General features: G+C 38.9%; 1 non-coding gene across 1 annotated transcript; it reads right to left on the reverse strand.

Moving 5' to 3' along the window:
* On the reverse strand, window positions 1,030-1,102 carry TRNAV-UAC. The gene has a single exon. It is a non-coding gene; the product is annotated as a tRNA-Val (tRNA).

Here is a 9,380-nt window from a genome sequence, read left to right on the forward strand (position 1 = left end):
TAAAGTTTACTAAAATGGAAGGTTGCGAATTACATACTCATCATATCCTCATCTATGCTGCTCATTCCTATTTTTCACACAAGACAAATCACAATCTTCAAGGGAGATTATCAAAAACAGAAGCACATCAGACCGAGTCCACAACGATTTTAGTCCAATATGCACAACCGAACCTCATGTGGGTGTATGAGCTTCTGCTTACAAATGTTATAGATGATAAAAATGTTGCTGTTTACAGTGTAATTGAAGACTTGTTCATCCGAGAGCGAAATTTAAAGCCTCTTCCAAAATAGCCCAATACGCAACAGGCCCAATACGTTGGGGCCTAAGTCAAAAAGGCAAGGCTAATGAATTCACGGTCCACTTGAGAAATGTTAGGCCCTGATACAGAGCTAGTCAAATCAGTGTAGCATGGGGGGATAACAAGTCAATGGCTTTCCATCTTATTTTTTAAGGGTTTTTCTATAGAGTGCCCACGAACACTATAGAAGAGGAGAGAGATAGATTGAGATGATTAAGGAAGGGGCCCACCTGATTTGCATTGGGATCCCCTCCTCAATCATCTCTCTCTATCTCTCTCCTCTCTTATAGAGTGCCCATGGACACACTACAGAAAAACCCATTTTTTAAAATGTACTGGCAGCTTAAGTAAGTTGATTACATTAATTTGTCTAGGGTTAAATCGCAAACACAGCTCCAATGTTTGTATTGTGCTGCTATGGTCTCATTATACCCTCTAAAGGTGTTTTTATTATGACACAGTTTAGATAATTATCAAGTCAAAGTAAAGTATCTAGGCTTACTCTATTCACGTTGTCAATCCGTTAAAAATTTAGATGTTCATGAGTTTTGTTTTCTTCAATAGATTGCCAGTCTAAAAATGTTGAAAGTCATTCAAGATTTTGAGAAAGGAATTTAGCACTTCTTAAAAGTAAATTATACGCTGAAAAAGGGATCGTAGGTATTTCAGAAAATTAGAGTTAAAAATAATTAAATTTTTTTTCCCAAAATATTGATGACGTAAATAAATGGTGTTGCCCAGGATCGAACTGGGGACCTTTTGTGTGTAAGACAAACGTGATAACCACTACACCACAACACCCTGCTGAGAGGTTGATTCCATAATTTTAAATAAGTTAAATTATCAGATTAGTACGTAAATTAACACCTGATAACCGGTTTGGTATTAAAACAAAATCCGGCCACAATAGAGTATTTAAACTTTCATGACAAGACAATTTGGCCCAAAACAAATTTTCCAGCAAAAATCTCCGGCAGCCTATCAGGTGATCATTCACACAGTGCTTAGATGGCTCTCTTAGAGGTGCCATGGCAGTGGCAGTTAGCCGCATTGAATTCATTACTAATAAGGAGATTTCAAATTAGGGTAATAACAAAAGAGGGGTTTTGCATTGGGGCTTCCTTCCGTGTTTTTTTTTTTTTAGATTTGGGGATTAGGGTTAGGAATTGGGGGTTCTCTATAGTGTGAGTAGTGTCTTCTTTAACGTCAAGCTCTCGATCACAGCCAACCTCAAGTATCAGTGAAGCACTTCCACACTAGGACTTCATACGTCTAGGTTGATGAAAATGCACCCCGCTCCCCCCTCCCACCCCAAAAACCAGCATAGTGAGAGGGGGAAATGGGGTAAATTTTGGGCGGGTATTAGGTTTTAGGGTAGTAAATTTCCCTCTATTTTCCTCTGCCACATCACCCACATTTCATTTAAAGGAGCTACATAAGCATCATGTGTGTGTTAGCTCACCTGATTGTTTAAGGATCCGGATTCTCTCCTAAGGAACAGTGTTCCTAATATTACCTCATAAATCAATCTCAGCCTTTCATTTAAATCAACGGATAAAATCCCTCCTAATTCCCCAAAACTCTTCACAAACACCCAGATCCCCTCCCCAAATTTCCGATTCCTCCTCACACCTCGAAGACCCTCCCTCCTCCCTCTCTCGACACCGACGCCGTCGGCCGACGATGCGACGCTGGCGCCGATAACCCCCCAAACTTTCCCCTCCAATCCCTTGCCTTCCTCCTCCTTCAACGAGACTCCTGTTAGGTTTCGAGCTACCATGTGTTGCCGACGAAAGACCACCATCTAGCTACTCATGACGGCACCGCGCGGGACCCGCCGAAATCTCCCTAACCCCGTCATGAATGAACCGATCTCAACGAACGAGTAAGAGCTCTCGGTGAAAATCGTCGTCGTCGTCGCTCCTCATCGTGTTCGTTATCGGGTGGGAAGTCATCTCCAGCAGGTAATCCTCGAGTCGCTTCGTTGTCGTCTTCAGCGGGTCATCGGTTGGGCGGTTCCGAGCAGCCAAGAAACGAAAGTTGTCCCCGCCCCCGCCCAGCGATCCTGCGGTGCGCCGCGCGCGGCGCTCGGTGCCTTAGAGAGGAGAGAGCGCGTGCGCGTGTGAGAGAGAAGATGGGGACAACGCGTTTCAGTTTCTTGATGCAATACTTAGTTTGAACTTTAGTTGTAACTTTCTCTGATGTAACTTTGGTTGTGAATTTCAGTTTATAACTTTGCCTGTAACTTTCAGACTGCTAGCAATACCTGATGGTGCAAATGTTATGCCTTGCATGTTTCCACAATACTGGCTGGGAATATTTATGTTGGAAGTCGGAATTTTTGTGCAGAAATTGAATATTTAGTGAATGTATTGGTGTTCCATTTTTATGTGCAGAAACTGAATACTGGCTGTGAATATTTGTGTTGGAAGTCAGAATTTTTGTGCAGAAATTGAATATTCAGTGAATGAAATGGTGTTCCATTTTTATGTGCAGAAACTGAATACTAGCTGAATATTTTTGTTGGAAGTCAGAATTTTTTCTTTTTTTACATTCTTTAGTTTATGAAGGTTTCAGGATGAATCCAGGGGAGGAAATGTAAGTAACATATGTATGAATCAACAATAAAGTCTGATTTAGCATATGTCTTATCATATTCACAAGTTGCTTCAGGGAAGTTCCTGATATGTGCAGAACAACATGGCATTGCTTTGAGATCTAGATGAAGAATATCAGGGTTATCTGTAAACAACTGCAAAGAATGTAATCTTTGAAGACATATTTGAATATTTCTTGAACTTCCCAGTGCTAATCCATAGAAACACAAACCAATAATATTGGCGGATATATAATCAACTCAGGCACAAGTCTATCCATATTTGGTGTTTATATCAACACAATATCAATGAAGAGAAAAAGAATCTCCACGGAAGAACTGAACAACAAGACAGAAAAGAATGAAAAACATACATAAAGGGAGCTGAGATCAACTGAAATTTTCATTCCATATAAGATCAAATATATAAAGATATACATCAGACGTCTTCAGAGTACAACTAGTAATAAAAATCAAAAAGATGCTTGAGTACATTCAGTAATAAAAAGTAAAAGACCCCATGCATCGCAATGTGTCCATGCACAACAAAAGTATCCATGCACAACAAAAGTGTCCCAACACTAAAAAAATACCCACTAATCTACCAATTCATCCCTGCACTACAAAAGTATCCCTGCACTACATATCCGCCAATATACACATGCACTAGTTTTCCGCAGAATTTGATTTTTCTGGGTCTTGTGCAAATGAAAATCCCATGATATTTGATTGAACAAATTCTTGTGAACTTGGCCTAGAGAATTCTTGATAAGGCATCCAAGACATTTGGTTTGGCATATTCAATTGATACCCATGCGGCATTAGCATATATCTACCATTACCAACCATCATAGGAGAGTGCATAGGTACTTGTAATTGATAGTAATGAATCAGATAACACTATAGTTGTTTGAAAACTCATTATACATGATAGTAAAAATATACCTGAGATGAATTATTGAGAGTTAATGAAGTCTGACCACATAACTCTATGCCAAAGGTATTGTTTAAAATCCCACTAACCTATTGCAATATCAATAACTAAAGGTTATTTTACATAATCTTGTTGTGGCCACACATGAACTATAGCAAAAATTCATCTTAATCATAAGACCAGTATATTAGCAACATAATGTGAAGCATTGTTTTGAAACCTGAGATTGTGGTGTAGAAGGTACATGAGATTGGTCCATTGCATCGCAATGTCTTCGAACTTTAGTTACCTATCATTGCATAGACATCAATAATGACTATATTCAGCAAGAAGTAAATAATGACTTCAATTATAGTTAAATATAATACCTGTGCGGGCTTTTTTTGTTTTTGTTTAACTGAGCTTCAAAACCTCCCTTTACCCGACGTTTTCCACGATGTGTAGCTTCTCTCTTTTTGTATCCCTTTGCATTCACAGCGGTTACATTATTAGTGCAATCAACTAAGACATTTGGGGCTTCATCTTCCATATCTTTTTCACCATTTATTTTTACACGTAACATATCTTCAACCATCTTTACTAACTTATCAGCTTCCATATCTACTGCCTCATATGTCTTCTCACTCTCAGATGCTCTTGATGCAAGTCGAACAAACTTAGAACATAAACTTCTATATCGAGAAGTTTGTTTCAGCCTTGGGTTCTCTACAATCTCGAGCCTATGCATGTCTTGCACAACATTATCAACTCTTGCGTTTTTTGTCCACCTCTCTAAGGTATATTGCTCAGGTATCTTTTTATCAGTGTAGTTTCTATGCCTTCTGTCATCACTTTGATGCAATGCCTACACAAGACACCTATAGTTTCAAACATCCTACAGCTGCAAGATACTGTAAATTGACCTTCTCTTTTTACTAGCATCTCCTTAAAGAACTCATCCCTAACAACAGTGAAGATATACTTTTCCCCATTGGACACACACTTTGTTATGGAAAACTTTAAAGAGTCTTCAAACTGAGCTTGAAATACCTTAAATATGGCTTTGGTATAAACTTCTCATGCATGTATCAAGATACTTACCTCCATTTTGCAGTGAACAATCCGGAACAACAAATCATATTCAGCTTCCAATTCCTTATACCGCTTGTCAGATACCATTCTTACAAAGTGAGTAAAAAACTCAGGCAATTGTAGGTCTGATTTCAAATACCTCTTCAAACTAGCATTAAAGCTTTTTCCTCAATTGTGTAGTTTGCATTCCTGTTGACCATGTCCACTTCACATATGCATGCACCCATTTTTTTCTTATTTCAAATATTATAGCCAACCAAGTATCATCATGTGCATCGTACTCATCAAGCATGGACTGCCAAGCACTCAAGAACTTATCCTCTTCCTCAATTTGATAAAGAAATTTGTTGAACACATTACCTTCATGTTCTTCATCGTTATCTCGAAATAAGAAGCCAACTTTCTTGACAGCATTTTGCATCAAATGCCATATACAAAGTCGATGGTAAGTACCTGACATATACAAAAAAAAAGTCAGATACATTAAAAAAATAATGCCATATAAAAAATTGATGGTAAGTACCTGACATCACATGTAATACAGCCTTGGCTATCACTGCATCTTGATCAGTGAAAAAGGTTTGTGGAGGCTTCCCACACATTGCCTTTAAAAAGGTTTCAAACAACCATATAAAGGATGATGCAGTCTCGTCGTACATTAAGGCAGGTCCAAAAATAATAGTCTCTCTATGATGATTTAATCCAACAAACACCGCAAATGGTCGATTTGCTTCATTAAGTTTGTAAGTTGTATCAAAACTTACCACATCACCAAATATACCATAATCCATTATCATTTTAGCATCAGCCCAAAAACGTTGGTAATCTGTTCCTTAGTGTCCAACTGCATCTCATAGAAGAACGAAGGATTTTCCAACATTTGCTTTGAAAATTATTCTAGCAGATAACCAGCTTCTCCAAATTTTATTTTTTTTTCTGTCGGACAGTTCGAAGGTAATTCTTTTGGTCTACCTTTGTAAATCCCAGTGATTCTCTACCACCTGCTTGCTGACCCATTAATTCAAATGCAGACTTCGGTGAAAGACCTGAATTTGCTGTCAAGTCTAAAAAGGCTTCATCTGATGATGTGATGTTTCGATGAGATGGCATAAAATGGATAGATTCTTAGCTGATAAGAGGATGATTATACTGTATAGAGAAACGATAAACAGAATACTTGCCAGTACGCCTGACCAACTTAATCCCCATAATCGCTCCACAATTAGTCCTTGCCTGACCAACTTAATCCCCATAATCGCTCCACAATTAGTCCTTGTCTCTCCTCTTGGATTTCTCGTCAAATCGTCTCTTAATCGCTCCACAATTAGTCCTTGTCTCTCCTCTTGGATTTCTCGTCAAATCGTCTCTCTTATCCGCCTTTCGCAAACCTTCCTTACAACAAACAAATGTTCTTGAAGTGAGTACACCTTGCTTATCTGCAGCATAAGCTTCTCTTCTAATGCTAAAGCCTTCATTACGTGCATATTCGTTATAAAAGTCATACGCAGCAATCTCAGAATCAAACTCCATAACAAATTTAGGTTTCAGGTCTTCTTTTGATCACTCCAAACTATCATTGCTTTCTTCCACAGGCTCTTCCATAATGCCTACAATAGTCAATCATATATCAGAATTACTACACACATTTCTCTACACTGATCAAGTATTCAAATCCAAGTTGTCTTATAAGCATAAGTTTCCCCGCTCATTAAGACACATATATAATCCAACTTGTCTAGTTTTGACATACATACAGCAAACATAAAGAAACCTTCTTCATCGAATCTCAATCTGGGATTAAAAACCTATGAAACTCAATCTTAAATTTAAAAGTAACGAATTATCCAAAAATGCAGTGATGGCCGTCAAGATGGAGGAGACAGACAGTGGGCTGCGGAGGACGCCGGAGTCTTCGGCGGGCGAGGAGGCAGAACAGCGTGGGTCCTCTACGGTCGGCTGGGGCGGAGGGGGACGAGGGGGCGGGTGGTGGAGATGGAGGAGGAGAAGTCAGAGAGCGGAGGAGTGGGGGAGGAGGAGTCGGAAATTTGGGGAGGGGATCTGGGTGTTTGTGAAGAGTTTTGGGGAATTAGGAGGGATCTTATCCGTTGATTTAAATGAAAGGCTAAGATTGATTTATGAGGTAATATTAAGAACACTGTTCCTTAGGAGAGAATCTGGATCCATTGTTTAATTGGAGAAAGTGGCGGGATTTTCAAATTTAGGTCTAATTGTCCAGTTGTGCCGGTTTTAATACTCTATTGCCGCCAGGTTTTCTTTTAATCCCAATATGATCATTATGTACTAATTTTAATAGCAATATGGTAATTCGCCTTTTTAATATGCAAAAAAATGGTAAATTGCAATTAAATACCCTAAGGTTTCCCAAATTTGCACGAAATTACCCTAACTTTATTGTACATTCACTTAAGCATTCCAAGAGGCAAGAGCATCACGTTGATATACCCTCGACTATGTTACTGTTGCAACATGCTGGGATTAATAGTCCCTTTTAGTTGCCACATGTTGTTCTGACCCTGTCCTCTACCCCTAAAGTTGATCATATTTACATTTCGTTCCATCTTCCTACATTACCCAATTTTCATCCCTGAAGATCTCTGTGTATTATGTTGATTGCTAAGTATTTGTTGGTGTATATTGATGATGTTTGTCATGAAATATATGTGAAATTGAGTGGATTGTGACTGATTTTAGTTGTGTAATTTAAGTTGTACAATGATATCTTCTAGTATTAGGTTTACCAAATTGGGTATATTATCAACATTGTTGATATAATTTGATTGTTTCTTTTGTCAAGTTCGTCCTACAATCACATAGGTGGATTGCTACAATCATACAGGTGAATTGAATATGTTTTAGTTGATAATTACATTGAATATGGTTTAGTCGATAATTTCATGAAAAATTTTGCAAGAGTTTTGGTTGTTTTTTGTCAAGCTTGAGTCCTGTATTATGTCTCATCATAATACACGTATAATAACACCGAGTCTCACGATATATGCGACAAAATCATGTAATTATCAACACCATACAATTATCACAACCAAACTATTTATGTGACAACCAGCATTAACTCTCTGTGTCAATTGTGCTAAAAATGTGTTCAACATACACCCTAAACTGACTTTTATAACCAATGCCCCTAACAATACTTTCCAAGTTGTCCCACGATAGTGTTTCTACATCAATGTATACTACACTTCGACTGTAAAGAATTCATCAAAATCTAGTCACTCGTACAAATAACAAACATCACAAAACATGAAAATTAAGTTTACAGTATTCAATTCAACCCATGAGCTCATCATGCAAAAAAAAAAAGAAACAATTTTTAAACTCAAAAAACTCATAATTAACACCCAACAGTTCAAAACAAGCAACAAATTACTCCTATTCAGATGGGAATCATAAATAAACAGGAAACCATGAAAATGCACATAATTTTCTGGGGAAAATAATACCTCAATTAGGTCACTGCTGAACCCAAATCCAGCCCACTTTGTCAAAAATACCAACTCCTTCAACTTGTAGATCACCAATTTGCTTTGAATTTCGATTTGAGATCCAATTGTACCTAGGGGGGGGGGGGGGGGGTTATTCATTGGTGCAATTTGGGGGATAATGGAGTAATTTTTGGAACAACAATGTTTGGTGTTATTCATTGGTGTAATTGAAACTGGTGTCAACTTTGTGGTGTTATTAATTTGTTGGTGTAATTAGGGGACAAATACCCCACTTTCCCCCAAATTATCCCAGCTATAAAACCCCCCCTTTCAGTTCCACCCTCAAAATTTACCCCACTTCGTTTGCTAGAACAAAATTACCCCACTTTGATGTCGCCGTTCTCGTTCCCCACCGCCCGCTACTCCGTCTTCGGGGTCGAGCCAGCTAGGGTTATCGGGGTCGAGCCAGCTATAAAACTCCCCCAAATTAGTTTGTTTGCTGGGTTTTGGTTATTGGGTGGAGGGCGGAGCTCAAGGAGGAGCTTGGGCTGATGGGTTTTGGTTATTGGATCCAGATCTCAAATGGGTTTTTGTCAATTGGGAAATTCCATTATTATGATTGCTGTGTTGAATGTGATTTCACCGATTGCAGTATGAATTCAATGCATTGTATGTTCTTCTCCAAGCTCGTTCGCCCCCTCCGCCATTGCCGTTCTCGAGCTCGTTCGCCGCCGTTCTCGAGCTCTTTCGCCGACTCCGCCGACGTCGTTCTCGAGCTCGAACGCCCGCTCCGCCAGCGCCGTCGTCGTTCTCGAGCCCGTTCGCCGAGCGCCATCTCCTCCGCCGCCTCTTGCGCACCCAGGTACGTGCTCTGAAATCATGTACTGGTTTCTCATTAGGGCTTTATTTATAAAATATCCCTCTTTACCTTATATTTGTAGTTTAAATTTCATTCGATACTAGACTTTGATGGCAAATTGAGTTCATAAAATCTCGGTGACATGGGTATAAATGAAA

This window comes from Asparagus officinalis, chromosome 1, assembly GCF_001876935.1.
Source record: "Asparagus officinalis chromosome 1, Aspof.V1, whole genome shotgun sequence".
Taxonomy (NCBI): domain Eukaryota; kingdom Viridiplantae; phylum Streptophyta; class Magnoliopsida; order Asparagales; family Asparagaceae; genus Asparagus; species Asparagus officinalis.